The sequence below is a fragment of the Talpa occidentalis genome, unplaced genomic scaffold, assembly GCF_014898055.3.
Source record: "Talpa occidentalis isolate TD23 unplaced genomic scaffold, MPIMG_talOcc4v2.1 talOcc4.6, whole genome shotgun sequence".
Classification (NCBI taxonomy): Eukaryota; Metazoa; Chordata; class Mammalia; order Eulipotyphla; family Talpidae; genus Talpa; species Talpa occidentalis.
Window position 1 is genome coordinate 127,626,649 of NW_023604972.1, and position 20,504 is coordinate 127,647,152.

Sequence of the window (20,504 nt, forward strand, 5' to 3'; positions counted from 1 at the left end):
TCTGGCAGTTCCCAAGGAGTATATGCTGAAAGGATATATTACAAATTGCTCTGCATTGTTTAAAATATTTGTTCCAAAAAGACAAAGGGTCCACCAGTGAACTCTGCTGGGCTACAGAACACTTCACTCATTCTTGGTAAGGGACTGAAAGGTCATTCCTCTCGAAGTTCAAACCATTTTTGCATCTTATCAATCCAAGTATGAGGAAAGTTCTGGCATGGTAAAAAGTGGCATAAGTTATTTAAGAAAAGACCAAGATAAATAAACCCAAGAAAGTTGAAACTGAATAAGAGAAAAGTCTGTTCCATGTAACAGCATGCATTCCATGTAACAGCATGCATTTTGGGGGTGGCAGAAAGAAGAAATATATGCTATGAGTTCTATCTTATTCAAATATGCATGAAATTCAAAATTGATCTATAAGTAGTCCTAACTTTTCTTCCTCTTATTCAAATATAGAAAGGATCTTTGCTTTCTCACTTTTGGGTAGTCTATGAGGAGGTATGGGTAACAACGCTGGCTAGGTATTTGTGAAATGACATCAGAGAATACCTAGGCCCCAAAGAACAATATTGTCTAAGGAGAAAAACCCCAGAGGTCCACACCATAGAACGGCTGGTGGGAGAGCCAAGGAGGGGGTTCAGAAGAAGAGAAAGTTTCATGTGTGTTTACTCATTATGGTTTGTGTGTAAAAATGGGAAGCTGATAAAGAAAGCAATGTGTTAGGTTGTAAATTATATCTATTTTTCACTTGTTAACCATTTTCATTAAAATTCATTAATCCTTTGAACTCCTTAATCTTTATTTTGGCACTTGGTTTAGAAAGAAGTCAGTGAGAATGTTGATATGCTTGCTGAAACTTTGAAGGGAACACATAAAATAGTTGATTTCTAATCTTGTTGAAAAGAGGTCTTAACTCAAACTACCACCATCCTATGAATACACCAAGGGCCTGATCTGCAATGGGCACCAGTTGTTGGATAAAGTGACCCGGAAGAGTGAATGAGTTTTGTTTAGCATTGTAAATTATACCACATCATACTATGTTAGCACTAACACAAACCTTCTTTTAAGCTATTAAAAAATACAATGTTTTTATTAAATTATTCTTGATAAAAAGTATGATCCATAGAAAATTCTGGGAATTACACAATTTGGGTAGGAAAGTTTCACATGAAAACTAAGGAGAAAACCAAGGCTTTTAAATTGTTGCCCTAGGCAAAGCCATATATATTTTTTAATCTTTTTTCCCTCTGGTATCTTTATTTATAAATTTAATATATCTTTGAAGTTATAAATTAAAATGTTGATAAAAAAGGTCTACCTCTTTGCCCTCCTTGCTCTACTACTATGTATGTATATCCCCAGAGAATATTCTACTCTAGCTACAGGCATAAATATACAAGCTTTCTCACCCCGATCTCTCTCTCTCTTTCTCAGCGGTGTGTTTATTTGTATCAGCATGTGTTGTGGTATATTTCCTTCTGTGTATGCATGTGTGTTTGTGTATTTTATGATATATAAATTTCATATTACAAGACACATTGTATATAATATATAACATGTATTATAAAAAGGAACAAAATTTATAAATTACCTACTATTTATCTTTCTATTTATCATATGTATATACATACATACATGCAATTAGTACACTTATGTGTACTTATACATGAGGAATGATGACATGTAGCACATTAATGATACAGGATGCATATCTAATTAACAATTATGTTATATATGTTACATGTGTATTATATATTTAGCATCCTCCTGTTGAATTTTTTATTTACATTGTTTACCCTCACCTAAAATCCTGAAATGTTTATCCTTGTACATAATTGGATTACTTCTGTTGGAGAAATTCCTAAAATTGGAATTATCACAAGAGTTTTCGGCTGTCTCTAATTCTTTAGGGTGCCATTCTTGTCAAAGGCTTGATCTAGCTTCTCCTTGAATGCTCAGCTAGAAATATTCTATAGGAATAGAAATTCAAAACAAACCCAGGAGGTGAGAGGTGTGGAAGGGAAGCAGAGAAGTAGGAATATTTCCATACTCTCCTATTCCACTTAAAAAGATGACTGTACATACAGAAACTCAACAATTCTCCCCTTCTCCACTACCACCCCAAAGCAAATCTTCCTGTCATTTGCAAAGGTCACATTCCGTTTCCGTCTGTTTATTCTATTCCCTCTCAGGTCTCCTGTTTCACCAACCTGAGAAACAAAAAGCCACACTCAGATTAAACAGTTGCCACACAGCAGTCCCCCCAGTGGCCTTGCTATCCGGGCAGCACATTGCTTTTGACTGATGCTTTGGACCACTTCCAGGGATCTTTTGATGGCTCTGCCTCTAGGGAACAACCACCACTTGTAATGAAGCAGGGAAGCTTCACCCTGCCCTGCTCATGTACACCTTTTAATTAGCCCAGGGTCACACAGTCTGTTAGATAACACAGTGCATTTCTCACATTATGAGATGCAAAATCCCAAATTGTCAAATAAGAGAACTAATGATCTTTGAACTAAACAGGATGGCATTTTTGTTTTGCGAGGGATATAGTAGTAGCCATCTGGGGTTATTTTAAAGCCTTCATCTGTCTTTCCAGCAGCTTCTATTTAACAATATTAATGCTAGGTGGTTCTAATTTTAGTTTCATTCCTATCAAACCAAGAGCAAAGGTTAATTCCTTTTCTGGCCTTTGTACTTTAGCAAGTGAACACACTGAATATTAAATGAATAAAAATGACTAATCTTTGTCTTTCTTTATATATTTAGAGAGAGTTACCATGAGAACAAATATTATAACCTTTATTTTATCTTAATAGAACCATTAATAACACAAGGTGAAATGAATGTATACAACAACTCAATGTTTTTCCTTCATGCTAATTAGGTTGTCAGCCTTTTTTCTCTGAGTATGTAATTGGTTCTTGCGGAAACCTACATTGTAGTAAGTGTCCTGTGTTGGAGTTTTGCTTACGGTGGCCCTGAAAGGAACACAAACTTGGTCCTTGGTACTGGACTGATTCGTTACACCATTTAAATAATATGTGGTAAAGAAGAACTCCATAGCCTTGCCTTGCTACTTAAAGTACTAGTAGTAGTGAGTGATGTCCAAGTATTCTGGAAAAATTCTAAAACATACATTCAAGTACATGTCTAGTCACATGGTTGTGTAAGGTTAAAATCCAATTAGGTCTGATAACAAAAGGCATGATTTATTTAATTCTGTGCATACTATTATAAATAAGATTAGTTGTGGTTAACTTTGCATGATTTTATTATTTGGTATTTTTATCGTGTTAGAATCTCTGAGGAACACTTCATGGAGGGCATATTTTATCTTCTGAATTGAATAGCAGAAGATAAGGGGACGCCCAAAAAGAATGCAGGCTCCTATATAAAAATATATTTGTGTATAAATTAATTACAACTCACTCAATTTTTGCATTGAATGTATTTTAACAAATATCCTCAATTTTGAGCACAGGATTTAGGTATACCAGATAATGAATAAAACAATTATTGTCTTCACTCATTCCCAGGTCTCTTTTTGTTTTAGAGGGAAGCTGGAATGACAGAAACATGACAAACACATATTAGAGCCATTCCATTCATGCCACTGGAAAGTTGATATTCAGTTTGGGTTTGTTTCAAAAGCAAACCCTGAGATAGAACTCTGTATGAATATTTTGTTGGTAAAGAAAACCTGACCCCAGGAATGGGTAAAAGGAGATTACAAGAGGAGGTAGTTCATAAGGGTTGTGTTCTCTCACACGAATAAAATTGAGTGTGACCATCACTTAATTCTGCTGTGGAAAATTCCAGGGCCTGTTTAAAATATAGAACTTAGCTATCCCCTGAGAAGTGAGGGAGCAGAGTTGTTTATAAGTCAACTCCCACCTATAATTGATTGGGTGCTGCTCTGTGGCAGGTGCTATAAGTTGTCTTTCAGGTGAATACCTGGAAATATACACCCCCAGGAAAGAAATGGAAGCTGGGTTGATAATAACAATCCTCCCTGGCCTAAGGTCTCTTCTCAGTCCCCCCATTCCTACAGCCATTACCAATAAATTTTATTTTAAATTCTTAAGGGACATTGCCTCACCTTCCTATGTTCCAAAGAATTTTCACTGGAACACTCTAGTAATATTATCTGAGGATAAAAGAATCCTCTGTTCATAGTATTTTAATAGCTATATTACTGTTTCAATCATACTTTTAATCAGAGAATTTCGATAAAAATTATAATTTTTTTTTTCCTAGTCTAGTGTAAAATCACCCTGTTCAACTTTTTTTTTTTTATTTTGGCTTTTTGTTCACTTTGTATCAGGGTTTGATTGCGTGAAAATATATGTGAGCTTTGAACTTAAATAAGGACTCTTTCTCCTCTATCAATCATTCATAATTATATTAAATAAGAAGCTATTCATACTAGATAAAAAAAAATTGGGGAAAATTTACAGAATGGTGAACTAAGGAAACCAACTAAAAGACTTTTAAGAAATGAAGAGTCAGCACTATCAAATGGCAGTGAAAGGTCATATAAGAAAAAGACTAATAAGAGTTTGCTGTATTTAAAAGCCCCCCAGAGTCGCTAAGGCAAGGTTCTGCAGCTTTCTTTCTTAGACACTGCTCCCCAAGGATCTGGTGTCCTATTCCTGAACTCCAGTTCAATGGCTACAATAATGTTATCTGTTGGCAGCTCTATCCCTTGTCTAAACTCAGCCAGTCAGATATTCAACAGATGCTTGCTGAGTACCTACAGTATTTCCTAACTGGATTAAGCAGCAAAACGAATGATGGTCAGATTCCCACTTGTAAAAACGTTATTAGCTATATAGAAAAATAATGTCATTGATCAGATTAAGAACACATACAAATGTCAAACTATACATTATGTTGAGTATGATGAAAAACATTAAAGTTTGCTATAATGAGCATAAAAGAATCAGCATACTATTCAGTTGTGTTTCAGGGAAGATGGTTCTGTAAGTTTTAACTTAAGAAATACAAAGTAAATAATCATCAAAGAAAAAAGAGAGAAATCTCAAACAAAATAACTCCAAAATAAAGAGACAGCTTATAAAAGGGGTCGAAGGTAAAAACCTCTTACATGAAATAGAACTTGGAGATGGACAAAATCACCAATTAACGTTTTTCATATTGAAAAAAGTAACACTGAAGTTTGCCGAATATATTTTGTGATATTACATAACTACACGTAAAAAGGACTGACATTCAAATCACTCAACAACCAGAACTAACACTGTTACAAATAAATACTGAAGAGACTCAGAAAGCAACTGAGACAACCAGCGTATTCATGGCAAAGGTTGGATGTTTGGATTTGGGGACTTGAGGCAGCAACTATTTACCAAGAGAAAAAAAGTATTTCAATAATTTTAAAACCAATATGGCTATGCTCTTACTTGCTGGCTGAATATATTGTACAACTGTGTAAGGGATTTTTTTTAATAATATGTCATAGTGTTCCATGAAGATCTAAAATTGAATCTCAGCTGACTAAATGTATTTGGTTACCTCTTGCTGTCAGAGACATTTTGGATTCCTAGAAAAGAGTTAGTTTAGAATATCATTAAATGGATTCAGGAAGTGGCTTCTCTGCTCAATGATGCAGCAGAAGCGAAGAGTCTACAGATTTCAGGAAGGCTACAAATTCCAGTAGCCAGTCATCACATTTTTGCTCTGTTCCATGATCATTTTCCCCCCATTGAATGTTCTGCTCAAATATGCTTTGATCAAAGGATTGTAGAAATAGAATACATAAAACTTTGGCTCCATTAAATGGTTATTCCAATGTTTTTGATTTTCTAATCTCATTTTTGCAGATAAATAGAAAACATAAAATTATATATTTTTTACAAGTAAAGGAAAATTCCCCTATTTTTGGCAACTATTTTGATTTGAGAGGCCACCTGTTTTGTATATCTCTTTCTTGCCTCGTTGATTCTCTTTCTGTAGATTAGTTAGTCCTGTTTAAATAAATGGTGTTAAACTTTGTTTAAAACAAAAATCCAGTGATTGAAGTTACTTCCACTGTGTTGTTGGCTTGTTGGATAGGATAAACTAATCTAATCAGTTTATAACATAAATGTGTAGTATGTTTTATTTTTAAGAAATAAATGGTCACAACATAATTGAGATTTAATAGCTCTTCCACTGAAAGTTATTATCAAAAGAAATTTAGAAAATTTAAAGTCCACAAAAGTTTTTGATAATGTAGACAAAAAATGTAAATAATTTCTTAAGATGTAATGAACAAAATTTACAATCATCACATTCAGCCACTTTAAAGGTTGAAAATATTTACAGAAGAATCATCTCCTATAAGAGTATAATAATTGAGAAATGTCAAGAGATGATAAAATGTATATTTTGTATATCAAAAGAGATGAAAAAATTGTGAAAAATGAAATCAAATATTAGAAAATGAGTAGTATATGTTGGGGGTGGGAAGAACATGTAATACCACTAGAAGAAAAATCTATTTATTGAAATTTGAATATTGTCAATTTATATCTTCTTGCTTAAATGTTGAGCAGCATTCTTGATTTTGATGCATTAGTAGTTACATGTATTAACATTTCCTTTATGATAGTGTTTTCCCTTTTTGGTTTAAGTAACACATTATTACTCGAAAGTTATATAGATAATAACTTTCATTATGTTTTAGAAATGGTTTACTTTTGCCTTTTATTTTTGAATATGATTTTTGTTTGTGGGGTGATATTAAGTGTCAGGCTTCACTTTTTTTTTTCCATGTAAGAACCAAAGGATTCAGTACCATTTATTGACATTTCAGACCTTTTCCCACTGTTCTTTCTCATAAATCATATGTCCAATGTTTGTGGAAATCTGTTTCTTAACTTCTGTTGTGTTCTGCCAATATGATGGATCAGAGAAGGTATTTGTAGCAAATATAGATCATACATGTCTCATCTCTGAGAAGTGTGAAGAATGTCTATAAATTCATTACAAAAGCTAGAAAACTTAAACACTTTGGGGACTACTGAGAATACTCTATTTTTGGTGATTTCTTACCCTTAGTGGTGGTTGCATGGTTACACTTGCCCATGGTTTTAAGTTACACATATGACTTGTGTATTTTCTGTAATGTGTGCTTGTAATTCAATTGAACAGTTTATTAAAAGTCAATAGATGACAGAAATTTCAGGTAAGGAATTATAGCAACAGTGTTGTTTGTGAAGCCACTCATGATTAAATAATCAAAACTAAATAGACAATTCCTAAAAATTGAAAGGAACTCAAAACAAATAAACCAAATTATATATCATGTTGCTTACAAAAGCACAGTGGAGAAGGAATTATTTCAAGTGTCTTCAGAACACTGTGTTCACAGTTTATTCTTAGTCAAATATATTTTATAATCAAATGAAACTTCAAATAAATCTTAAAATTTATTCTGTTGTCATGTTTAAAGTATCACTGTTATGACTGCTTGGAAATAATATACATGCATATCTATTTAGATAGATAAATATAACAAAGACATAATTATGATAGATTTTCAGTAGAGAGAACAAAGAAATGCAAGTTTAACATCAAAGACATTTTGTGAATATGTATAATACTAAAAATGATTTTTTAAATATCAAAATAAATGCATATAATTGAAAATGCATCGTTCTTATCTTGCACCCTAAAATAAGAGTCTTGACATATGAACCTCAGCAGCCATAATGACAAAGACTTAAGTTAGATGTGGTTTCAGAAGTAAGAACTCATTGTAACCAGGCAGTCTAGTTACTGTACCTAATATTATACCTTCAGAGAAAGAACAATGTTGAATTGTGAATATTGCATCACAACAAATAGGTCACTTAGTGACAAATAAAGCATTTTCCCTGTTGAATGTTCCTCTTTGCGCCTAGGAAGATCCTAACTTTTAACTACACTGATAAGTCGTTTTTTTTTTTTTGTTTGTTTGTTTGTTTGTTTTTTTAAGTAGTGCCTCTTATCCTCTTCCTTGCCTTGTCAGGTATTATCAATGATGGGACTCTGCTTTGATGAGGAGAGTCTCCCATGACAAAAGAAAACTCAAATCCATATACCTCTATATAAATGCCCATTTGTTACATAACTTTCAAATAATTTCTTTAGATTTTTTGTGTATTTAATCCTTCCAGAACCGCCTCACCTCACTGCTCTGGAGTTAATATACATTTTCATTTACATCTACATCAGTTTTAAATTTATTTATCTCTATAATGTTTCATATGCACTAAGATTTTGCATTTTCACCTGATGTGATATCCATTTTAAGAAAGGATGCTGGTAGGTTAGACAATTTGGAAACTATTTTATCAAACTGTTTTGTTTGGACACATAATTTGAGACAAATGGATTGATAGGATTAATATCTACTATAATAATCCTTATGAAAAGATGAAATAGAAGTCAGAGATAATTGCTAAAAAAATATTATAGCAGCATGTGAGGAAACACATGACTGAGCTGATGTAGGAGGATTAAGAATGACAGGTGTCAAGGATAACACCCAGCTTTGGGCCTTTTTGGTGAAGGGAATGATGAATGGCCTTTTTCCCTCAGAGAGAATAGAGAGTAAAAGAAACTCTATTGTTACTACTTGTGATTATTATGTGTAGCGTGTATAGTATGCTGGTATCTTCAAGACATTCATATTGGGTACTTTATACTGGAGTTCTAAAATTTAATGTGAAGCTCTCATTGTGTGTGATAGGATCTAATCATCAGTGTTCAAAGGTTGGTAACTTAAGGTGAGGGTGATTTCCAGTAGCCAGTCATCACATTGTCAGTGTAAGAACTCATTGGTCCCTATAAGGGGACCAATGGTCATAGAAAGGAGTAGAATTCTGTTTTCAAAAATCAAGGCAGAGGCAATAAGAGAAAAACAGATCATATAAGAAATATTAGTAAGAAATGGAAGAAGATAAGCCCCTTCCAAATTTCCCAATTGTTTGTTTGAAGCCTGGCTCTATGATAATAGAAAGCCTCACATATACAGCAGAAAATCAAATTCTATTAACTAAATTGCTTTCCAGTTATTTCATGTATTCAATCTTCATTTGAATAGACCCAGGGGCAACAGTAGTTACCGTATTGTCATTTCAGAGCCTGTGTCTCTCAAGATTCAAAGGCCTCGATAAAATCCACCCTCATATATGACAGAGCTAAAAGACCAGGTATTTCCTTTCTCCCACTATCTCTATCTATCCTGTACATGGATATTCCCTATATCAATAAAACATTTGTCTTGGGGCACACAAATCTCAGCTGAGGACTAATTCATCACTGCATTATATAAGCTATGGATATCTGAAAGATCCCTACTCTGGAAATGGGGAGGAAGATAAAATCCAAATAACTTTCCCAAGGGTGTTCACCTTGCAACATATTTAAGCCCTCCTTCCAGCCTGTATTTGGTTTGTAACTACTGGTATAAGTCTATTTTAGTACAAAGTTACTAATTCTTCAATTATCTGTACCATAGACAATTTACTCTAACCATGTGTTCCTACTTACATGAATAGACAGCTATCTATCTGTATTTTATAGAGAGGTATGTGTATAGAGGTATATGACCCTAAAATACTGGCATTGTTTACAAAGATTTTTGATACCTCCTTAATAAAATGTTATATAATTTATCTTTCATTCACCACATTATCTTTGAAGTATTATCCTCTGTCATTTGAATCCCTTAACAGAGGATTGATAAAATGAAGTCAACTAAATCTAGAGTGTTCTGCTAGTTATAGATTCATTACTTTGGAATTTAAACTGACTAATATGAAATATTTATGAAAAATAATTTGTGGGGCCTCCCTTGGTGGCGCAGGCGGTTGAGTGTCACGCTGTGAAGCTGTGAGCAGCCTGTGCAGTGCCGGTTCGATCCTGGCTGGCCGGCGAGGGTCCCACATGGCATGCAGACCTCTCCTGCCATGCTTGCTGCTCCCCTCAGCAGTGTATTTCAATCAGTCTGCCTGTTCTGCTCCCCGCTCTGTCTCTGGTGATTCCTCTCACACTCCTGCGAATCTGGCCCGTACCCCGGTTCTTGTATAAATAGATAAAATAAATCTTTAAAAAAAAAAGAATTTGTGTACCTTGGAGGTATGTACTTAGATGCAATGAATGTTCAATTTTCCTTTCCCTTAGTTGCACAACCTCCACACATACTAACTCATTTTAGTTGAGTCTAGTGTAAGTATTTATAGACAAGTTTATCTATCTCAACTTTGTATATACTATCTACAGGACTCCCCTTTAGGTTGATTTTTTTGTACAGTTGAATATCAATCCAAGCATTTTAAAAATAATTATTGGTTTTCCCAAATCCATTAAATATTACAATTTTGTTGGCATTCTCTTTATCAAGACCAACTTCCCACTCTTGTAAAAAAGCATGTATTACTTTATTTTTTTAAAGATTTATTTATTTATGCAAGAACTGGGGTACACGCCAGATTTGCAGGAGGGTGAGAGGATTCACCGGAGACAGCGCAGGGAACAGAACAGGCAGACTGACGAAATACACTGCTGAGGGGAGCAGCGGGCGAGACAGGAGAGGTCTGCTTCGTCAGGTGGGACCCTTGCTGGTCTGCCAGGATCGAACCGACACTGCAGAGGCTGTGGACAGCTTCACAGTGCGGTGCTCAACTACCTGCGCCACCAGGGGAGGCCCTATTACTTTAATTGTATAATGAGATTATGGACTAGGGGGGGAAAGGGAGGTGCTGAAAATCATATATTGTAGAAGTATTATCTAAAATATGTTTTGGGGGCCTCCCTGATGGGGCAAGTGTTTAAGAGTCAGCACTGTAAAGGTATCCACAGCTACCCCTGGCCAGGGAGCTACCCACATGGCGCAGCACCTCTCCTGTCTCGCCCGCTGCTCCCCTCAGCAGTGTATTTCAGTCAGTCTGCCTGTTCTGTTTCCCACTCTGTCTTTGGTGAATCCTCTCACACACCCCACCCCCCGCACCTCTGGCCTGTCCTCCAACTTTTGTATGCATAAATAAATAAATCTTAAAAAAAATAAAATATAGTCTGCAGAAAGTTAGAAGGATTATAAAAATCTTTGGTAGCAATGTGGGCTGAAAGATAGATATCATGTACTTTATTGATTCACTAGATATAAGCTAAAACACTCCCAACAGCTTTGACAAAATGCCTGCTAGGACATCTGATTAGGAGTAAATTATGGACACTGCCTTTGAGCTGAATGTATGAAATGGAGACTTGGCCGCATATATACATATAGAAATACTGACAAGTAAAAAACACTCACTGATTATTTTTTTACAGTCCTTTAATATTTTATTTCATACAATTCTTACATCATTTTTCATCTTTGCACAATGTATGCATTTTCATTATGTTTATATTCCCCATATAATTGCACCCCTCCCTTATTTTGACTCTATTCCTTCCTTTCCCCACAACTGCCTCCCCCTGCCCCCATAGTGTATCTCTGGTTTATAGTTGCTTGTTGATTTTGCTTGTTAGTTTATATTGATTATTCATTTTCCTGGTCCCTTATTTAAGTTTTCTAAATTCCTGCTATGAGTGAGACCATCCGGTATTTTTCCTTTTCTTTCTGACTTATTTCGCTAAGCATGATCCCTTCTAACTCACTGTTTATTAACATTCCTACATTGATCTTGTAGTAATTAATGCATTTATACAGTAATTAATAAACAAATATAGATGATAGGAAATTATAGATTCATGATTATACTTGATGAGTGTGACAATAAACAGCAGGTCTTTTCCCTCTTTGTCATAAGCAAAGTGAGAAGTGTGAGCTTATAGGTAAAGAAGTAGGGAAGTGATGAAATTCTAATATAAGAGCTTCATTTGTACATGATGTAGGAGGCGGTCTGCAATAATATGTAGAATAATTTGAGTAATTTATGTATATACTATTTATGTATAGGCATCTAAAGTACTAATTGCTATGTGGTTTAATGAGAGTTTAAAATTAAGAAAAAATGCTACCCAAGTGGAAACATTTAATGCATGATTAATTAATTAGTTAATTAATAACTTGATCTATTAAACTACTAAAATTTTCTTTCAAATATCAAATGAATTATTAAATTATAGTCTATTCCCTTTTTTGTATTATCAGAACTAATTGAATCAAGTGCAAATAATTTGTATTTTTCTAAAGGATGCATTGTTTTTTATAATTTTTTAGTGAATGTGTATATATATATGTGTATATATATGTGTATATATATATGAAAAAGCAATACTTGTCATATGCCATAGTATTTTATGAGGGAAAATAATAAAGCATATCTGTGAATTCAATATTTCCTATCTTTTTTAGTAGTTAAAATGAGAGAATGTATCACATATATAGAAAATACATTAAATATAAAATATTAAAATGTAAATATTACCGTATTTGTATAGGACTCCATAAGAATATTTAGTTCATTAAACTGTAGGTATTTCTTCAGAAAGTGATTATTGTATTTCCTTACATCAGGTACTTGATTTTACTAACCATGTTTTATTCATAGCATTTATGCAATTACATAGGAGTGTTTATTTTTTCTAAGTTAAAAGGAAAGAAATTAATAAAGCCCAGATATCATTTGTTACATGTTTATACTCTTTATAATTGTTCATTTTAAACTTTTCCATGAAAAACTTATATTTAAATATTGTAAGAATTCCCTTAGTTTTAGCAAAATTAACACACAATTTTACTTTATTTACTTTCATTATTGATTTATGTACTCAAAAAACAGGTGTGCATTTTTGAAAGGTCCTAAAGGAATGTTATGTTCTAAAAGGAAGGGGGAAAAACAATGCTTCTCAAATCCCACATTAACATCAGCACCACTCAGCTCCAGATGTTTTAAATCTGGTCTAGCTATACACATTTTTTAAAACTTAAATGTAATCATGGAAAACATTCAACAGTGTGTGGAACATTACTTATGATAACTAGTATTCTCTGTGAGAGATGCGTAAGCATGTGTATTTTAAGTGTGTATATATATATATATATGTATATATATATATAAAAATAACAATTTATCTCTGAAAATAACCTTTTACAAAATTCATTTTTGATTTGTCTGTACTATGTGAATTGACATATGTTTGAGCATGGAAAGGTGTATAACAAATGGTGCCTTGTCTAATGATATAACATATGTGTGGATGTAGGCTATATAACTTATACATTAATAAACTTTCCATTGACATTAATAGATGAGTTCCTTGTTTATAGAATGACTATGTAACACTTTCACCTTCTGTGAAGGACAAAATCAGACATAACAGAAATGTGTGCAGACATACAAAAAGTTCCATCAATTATGGCTTGTCTCCAGTAGCCAAAAATTATCTTAAAAGCCAGTCACTGTAATTTTCTGCACTACTTTCTTATTCTGATCTTTAATTTTTTTTCTTCCAACCGAATGAAAAAACGGTCACATAGTCAACATACATATATTCTTAAACACACAGGATATGTTTTAAACATATATGTTTTGAAACATTGATTTCAATTTATTCATTGGTTAAAAGAAAAAAGCAGTATATAGACAAGAAATGTGTTTTATCCTTGGCAATATATGTCATCATTTATAAGCTATTATGTTTTTTGGTATACAAATGGAAATATCAATTCATCTTGGAGAAGTATTGCTCTTGGAATAACTATGTGAATACCTTCTGTTACAAAACAAGATATTTTCACAGGGGAGTGTGTTTCATTCCCTGTTGATTACATAAGGTAAACTCTGCTTGCTACTAGGTTGCCCCTCACCAATTGAACTTGGTGTTTCAGGATTATAATCATGCCTAGAAAGTCAGGAGTTTCAGTATTCCATCCCATGTAATTAAATTATATTAGGAAAAAAATATTTTGTTGAATTTGGAACCCCTGACTATTCAAAGGAAAGGGTCAAGTTAATCCCTGAGAAATAATTTGCCAGAGATGTATTAGTGGATTGGATTTCCTGGATATCTCACCATGTACATTAGGAGAACACTAAAGATTAATTATTCGATCACAGACTGACCCAGATCACAGAGATGTTGGCTACAAGTTGAGAGAAAAAATGATTCTCTGTGTTATATGTGCTCATCTATGAATTAGAAGTGCTGACAAGTAAAATATGGTACCAAGTAGTTTTTGATACGAGACATTTGCCATGGGTGACTTTGGAAAGAGTGACCATGTTTATGTTTGTCAGTCACAAGGAACTTACTAAATGAGCAAATTTGTGCTACATCTCAAGTCCCACATTTCATAGATGGACATGAGCAGGTTTTAGCAAATTGGTACCAAGGTATTTCTTCATTATGTGCCAAACCACAGGCATACACCAGACTTTTACTCTGAAAATCTCAACCCCTGGTCTTGAAGACCACAGCCATTGTTTGGCAGGTAAAAAAGATTACTGAGAATTGTTTCTTAGGACATGAGAAAACTATTCATTTTCCCACATACAGCTATCAACCTATATGAGAACTTTAAAGGGCTTAGGAATACTTTTGAAAGAGATTTCCAAAGAAGCAATACAATTTCAATAGTAAAAGAAAGATAAAAATAGTTTTTGGTACCAATTTGTAAGTATCAAAATCTTAGAAGTAAAACATTTACTAATTCAAAATATACTGAGTATAGTGTCTGTGCCAGGCAATGCAGTACGCATAAACTTAGATCCAGAGATATAAAGAATTTTTATATTTGTAAGGAGAAAGAAATAGAAAGGATTAGAAGCAACTATGAATTTATGTAAATTTTCACAATCTTTCAATAGCATGTGCTTTTTAAAAACTATTATTAACATATCCAATCTGGTGTGCCAAATAAAGTAGACAACAACATGTAATTATTTCCACCATAGGTTGCCACTATAGTACAGTTATTTTTAGAAGAAATTTAACAATGCTTATTGAAAGTCTCAAAAATGATTGTAGAATGAGAATCTAGAGATTACTCCCAAGGTAATAATTAATTATATGGACAAGAATTTACATCTTTTCCAGAGAGAGTAATTTGAGATACCATAAATATATAATAAAAGTTACTGGATGAACTGTTGGCAATAATTAGTAGAATATTATGTAAACATTAAAATTTATAAGAGAATATTATATACTAAAATTATTAAAATATCATTAAATATTAAAGATGATGTGGCTATTAAAAACCACACATGCGGGGAAAATCTTAGAATTGACTTTCATTTCTTTTGATTATCTATTTAACCTAAATATTCATGTAATAAAAGCTTGATTATGTGTCTAAAATAATTATTTGTAAGCAAGTGTCAAAAGTGAAAAAAATATAAGTAACAACAAAGCTTAGGGAAATGGGTTCCATCCATTCTGTTGTCTTCATAGTAATATTCAGTGTTCTGAATTTCCTGACATTGAAGTCAACATAGTTCTAATCACACGTGGTTAGAAGACATCATAAATTTTACTGAAAAGAAGAAACAAGAATGTTATGAGAGGTTTGAAGTTACAGTCCTCAAGCAAAAGACAAATAGTCTACATAGTTTCTAAATAGTTACATTTTAATGGCTATCAGTTATGTAATAATATACAAATACTGTGCCTACGAACATAAATTTACTAGACCTTGAAACTAAAGGTGTTAAAAGCATGTGAAACTTAAATAATTTACTCAAATCTAATTTTTAAGTTAGAATAAAAAATAATCAAATTGAACCATAAAATAAATTCCAATAGATTAAAATGTTCACAAACTGAAAAATATTTCCCTTAGGGAAGTATCAAATGGAACATATATTAAACCCAGCATAGAGGAATGTCCTTATTATGAACACATTAATTTTGTCATGTATAAACTAATAGGCAGATATATTTTGTAATATTAAAGGTTTAGACATGAAAAAAGTACTGTAATTTGCTTTAAGAGACAATACAGTAGGGAAATAAAAGAGAAAATATAGGAGTCAAATGAAGAGTACTATAAGGACTGTTCCTAAAATGTTACTTAAAATATTCTGGTAGAACAAGTATAGCAGGTAAAGAAATATTGAATACTTAAGCATATCAAAATGCCAAAAAGAATAAAAACCCATTGAAATTATGGAAATCAAAGAAAAACGCAATATCAGATGCCAATAATTTTGTGTTGTATTTTGTTGTTGTTCAATCGTATGAGTTCTTTATATATTTTGGATAATAATCCCTTTTTGGATGTATGATTTGCAAATATCTTCTAATCAAGAAGTTGCCTTTTTGTTTTGACTATGGTTTAACTCTGCAGAGGTCTTTTAGTTTAATGTAGACCAACTGTACTATATGCTAATTGGTATAAACAAAAATTAAGTTCCTATGGCATATTTCTGATGATCATACTTTAAAGATTCAAAATACTTCTTATATTAAAAAATAATATGCATTTATTCATTTTTCAACTTGCTAATTCTATTTCAGGGTTGCTGGTGGCTGAGAGCTTATGCTGGCAGCTCAGGGTGTAAGGCATGCACCAACACTGGACAGGGTGTCATTTCATCTCAGGGTACACTAGCACCCACACTCACACCAGCTGGGACAATTTAGACATGCCTGTGAATCATATGTGCACATTTTTGGATGTCACAAGATAGTGAAGTACCGGGAAACAAACACAGACAAGGAGAGAACATGCGTCCCAGTCTGGGAGTCATGTTTTGTTTTGTTTTGTCTTTTTCATCAGTGTTATCACTATGCAGCATTGAACAAATGAAATCTTGTTTTTTTTTTTTTTTTTTTTTTTTTTGCAACAACATGGGAAAATGTACTAGATATTATGGAAAATGTACTAGGTATTAAAGTAAGTCAGAAGCAGGAAGATGCATGCTGTATGGTTTCACTCACATATGAAGGTAAAGACAAAAAAATCAAATGAACAAACCAAAACTAAAACAAACTCCAAGATCCAGAAAATGTTTTTTTTTTAAGATTTATTTATTTATGCACAAAAGAGCTGGGGTGTAAGCCAGAGGTGCGGGGCCGGGGGTGAGAAGATTCACCAGAGAGAGTAGGGAGCAAAACAGGCAGATCTACTGAAATACACTGCTGAGGGGAGCAGCAGGCAAGGCAGGAGAGGTCTGCACCATGTGGATAGCTGCTTGGCCAACTCCCTGGCTGGCTGGGGTTCGAACTTGCGCTGAAGTGCCTAGTGATAGCTGATAACTGCTGTCTTTAACCCCTGCACTACCAGGGAGCCCCTGGTTTGGGTTGTTAAAAGTAAAGGGGCTTAGGAGGGGTTGGTGAAATATATAAAAAGGGTCCAGTATATGATGATGGATGGAAACCAATGATCTTGATGAATTGTTTAGAGATGTAAAATTGCAAATATGCACACCTAAAACGTATATGTAATGTCATCAATCTCATCTCAATAGAAATTTACTTGAAAAAACACAACAGACATTAAAATAAAAAACAAAACACTGTCAGAATGGTGTAAGCTATGTAGCATCCAGTAAATAATAGTTGTTTCTGTTACAGTTAGAAACATGAATTGTTACAACCATTTGGGGAAAGAAGGACAATCTAGAAATTCTATTAAAATAAAAGCCAAGACAAACAATAAAACATAGCTCATGCCAACTAAGACTACTCCTGGGACATCCTATAGGACTGAAAGAACCAAAATAAAACTCCTTATAAAAGGTTCTTTGATTCACTGAGCCTGAAGATGCTAAATTTCTCCATAAAACACACACTGCCAAACATCAAAACCAAGATGTTAGACAAAGAAAAGGATGGAAAATTAATGTAAAATCTCATGATGGTTATTATACATTAAAATCATTGTATAACGTAAGTTCATGATTAATAAGGAATATAAAAATCAATTATTAGTTCATAATCTACTTGAGCATAACATGAAAAACTACAGTAAATATAATCATAAGGAAATGACTAAAATAATTAGATTTTTAAACTGTATAGAGGGATAAAAATATAAAGTTCAAAACAAATTACCATCAAAATTAGGCTAATGTGCAAAAGAACTAAATATAATTACTAAAATGAGTAAGATATGAAACAAATGAAAGTAATTGAAAATGTGTTTAACAGAATATTATACCCAAAGAATATAGGATATATAGTTGGGTACAACATAGAGATAACTAATCTTTTTTGATATAATGATACTGCAAACATGTAAATACATATATGCATATGCATATTTATATGATCTAAAATATGCATGTTATGTATTATATGTATAATTTTGGCATATATGCTAATTGTTAAACATTTCATTTTCAGTAAAAGAAATTATATTCTCAAACACAGTAGTCTAAAGAAAAATTATATTTTGAGTGTTTTTTTATTTTATATATATATATTTGAGTCTTATTTGTTATTATGTGGTCAAAAGAAACTGAAACAGCAATATAAGCCTTCTAGATATTCCCTTTATCCAACTTCTTTAGAACTCTTTAAGTTATATCCATAACTCCAGTAATCATATTGGAAAGCACATGTAAATGCATAGAAATAGAAAGGACACTGGTCCCTGATCACAATGAGTCACTATAATAGCACCAAACTAATTACTTCTGGATACATTTATTGTAACTGAAAATGTTTTATCTCACATGAGTGATAGTGTTTCAGGGCACTGTTCATTCACTTAATCTCACTAATAGCACTTAATATAGCCAAATGTAATTTTACAAATTAGATTTTAAAAATAACATTAGCTTAATGGAAGCTGGTGGGCAACAACCTGGTAAAACTTGCACAGTGGTTTCGCAAACAACTACTTTTGTTTTTGGTGGATAAAGAAAACGATCTCTCCAAATTAAGCATTTGGTTAAGACTCTAATGTTAAATAGTTTTAATATTTGAAACTCTTGTCCAAATATGTTGACCTTTTGGTAGGCTAGACTATTGTTAAAATTCTTGACTCCTTCGCCAGTAACAGAATTTTAAAACCACGCCCCCTGCAGGTGAACTGTCCTCACCACTATGACTGAGTTTTCCCATGTGATTTGCTTTTGCCAATGGGTGCTTACAGATTTGAGCTAAGTAGAACCTTGAGAAGTACTTCCATGATTGTGCCTTCTCTCTTTTTTTTAAAGATTTATTTATTTATGCATACAAGAACTGGGATACAGGTCAGAGGTGCAGGATGGGGGGTGAGTGGATTCACCAAAATGGGAAGCAGAACAGGCGGATCTACTGAAATACACTGCTAAGGGGAAGCATCAGGTGAGACAGGAGAGGTCTGCTGCACCATGTGGGTAGCTCCCTGGACCAGCAAGGATCAAACTCAGGTTAAGGGGTTGCAGATAGCTTCACAGTGCAGTGCTTAACCCCATATGCCACCAGGGAGGCCCTGATTGAGCCTTCTCTTGCATCTCTTGCCACAAAACTTCCATGAGAATGTCATTTGCATTGTGCATAAAACTGGAATGGATAATACTAAGTGGAATAAATTAGGAAGAGGAAGACAAATACTGTAATATCACTAATATGTGGAATAGAGAGTAACTAAAGACAAGCTTAAAATTTAATTCTTGAAAGTTAACAACAGAGGGCCTCCCTGGTGATGCAAGGGGTTGAGCTCAGCACTGTGAAGCTATCGGCAGCCTCTGCAGCAAGAGTTTGATACCTGGCTGTCCAGGGAGCTACCCACATGGTATAGCAGACCTCTCCTGTCTCATCCACTGCTCCCCTCAGCAATGTTTTGGGTCCGTCTGTCTGTTCTGCTCCCCACTTTGTCTCTGGTGCATCCTCTCACCCTCCTGTACCTCTGGCCTGTGCCCCAGCTATTAAATAAAAAAAAAAAAAAAAGTTAATAACAGAACTGAAGTATCCAGAGGAAGGAGGGGTGGGAGAGGCACAATGGTGGTGGGCTGTGGGTAATTTGATGATGGGCATTACAGAGGCAATACTTGATGGGATTTTCCAAATATTACCAAAATTAAATACATACATACATACATACATATATATATATATATATATATATATATATATATATATAATTTAAAAGAGCTTCCCAAGGACAATGAGATGTTTATTGACTGAAGTCATTCCAGCCAAGCTGTCACTCTCCAGCCTAGTCCAGATCATAACATGATGAATCCACACTAAGTATATCCAGTTAATTTCAACAGAGCCAACTAACAGCGTTCTTGGAAAATCAGTAGAGCTAGTCAACCTCTTGCTTGTTGAAAGTACTGTTAGAATCCATTTGGGAGAATATATAAATTTTAGGAAATTATAGTAAACTAGTAAACTAAACTAAAAATTACGTAAATTACTAAAGAAAAGTACCAGTAGATGGTACTTTAAATCTTTGCCTGTTGAACCCAGTGTATACATCTTATTTTTAATTTGGTGATTCAACATAAGCAGGACAAGGATAACTGAGATCATTTTTCTAATTAACAATCTCTAATACAGATTATAATGTTTATAGTAAAATTATCACTATCTTAAAAATGAGCCATTAGTAACAT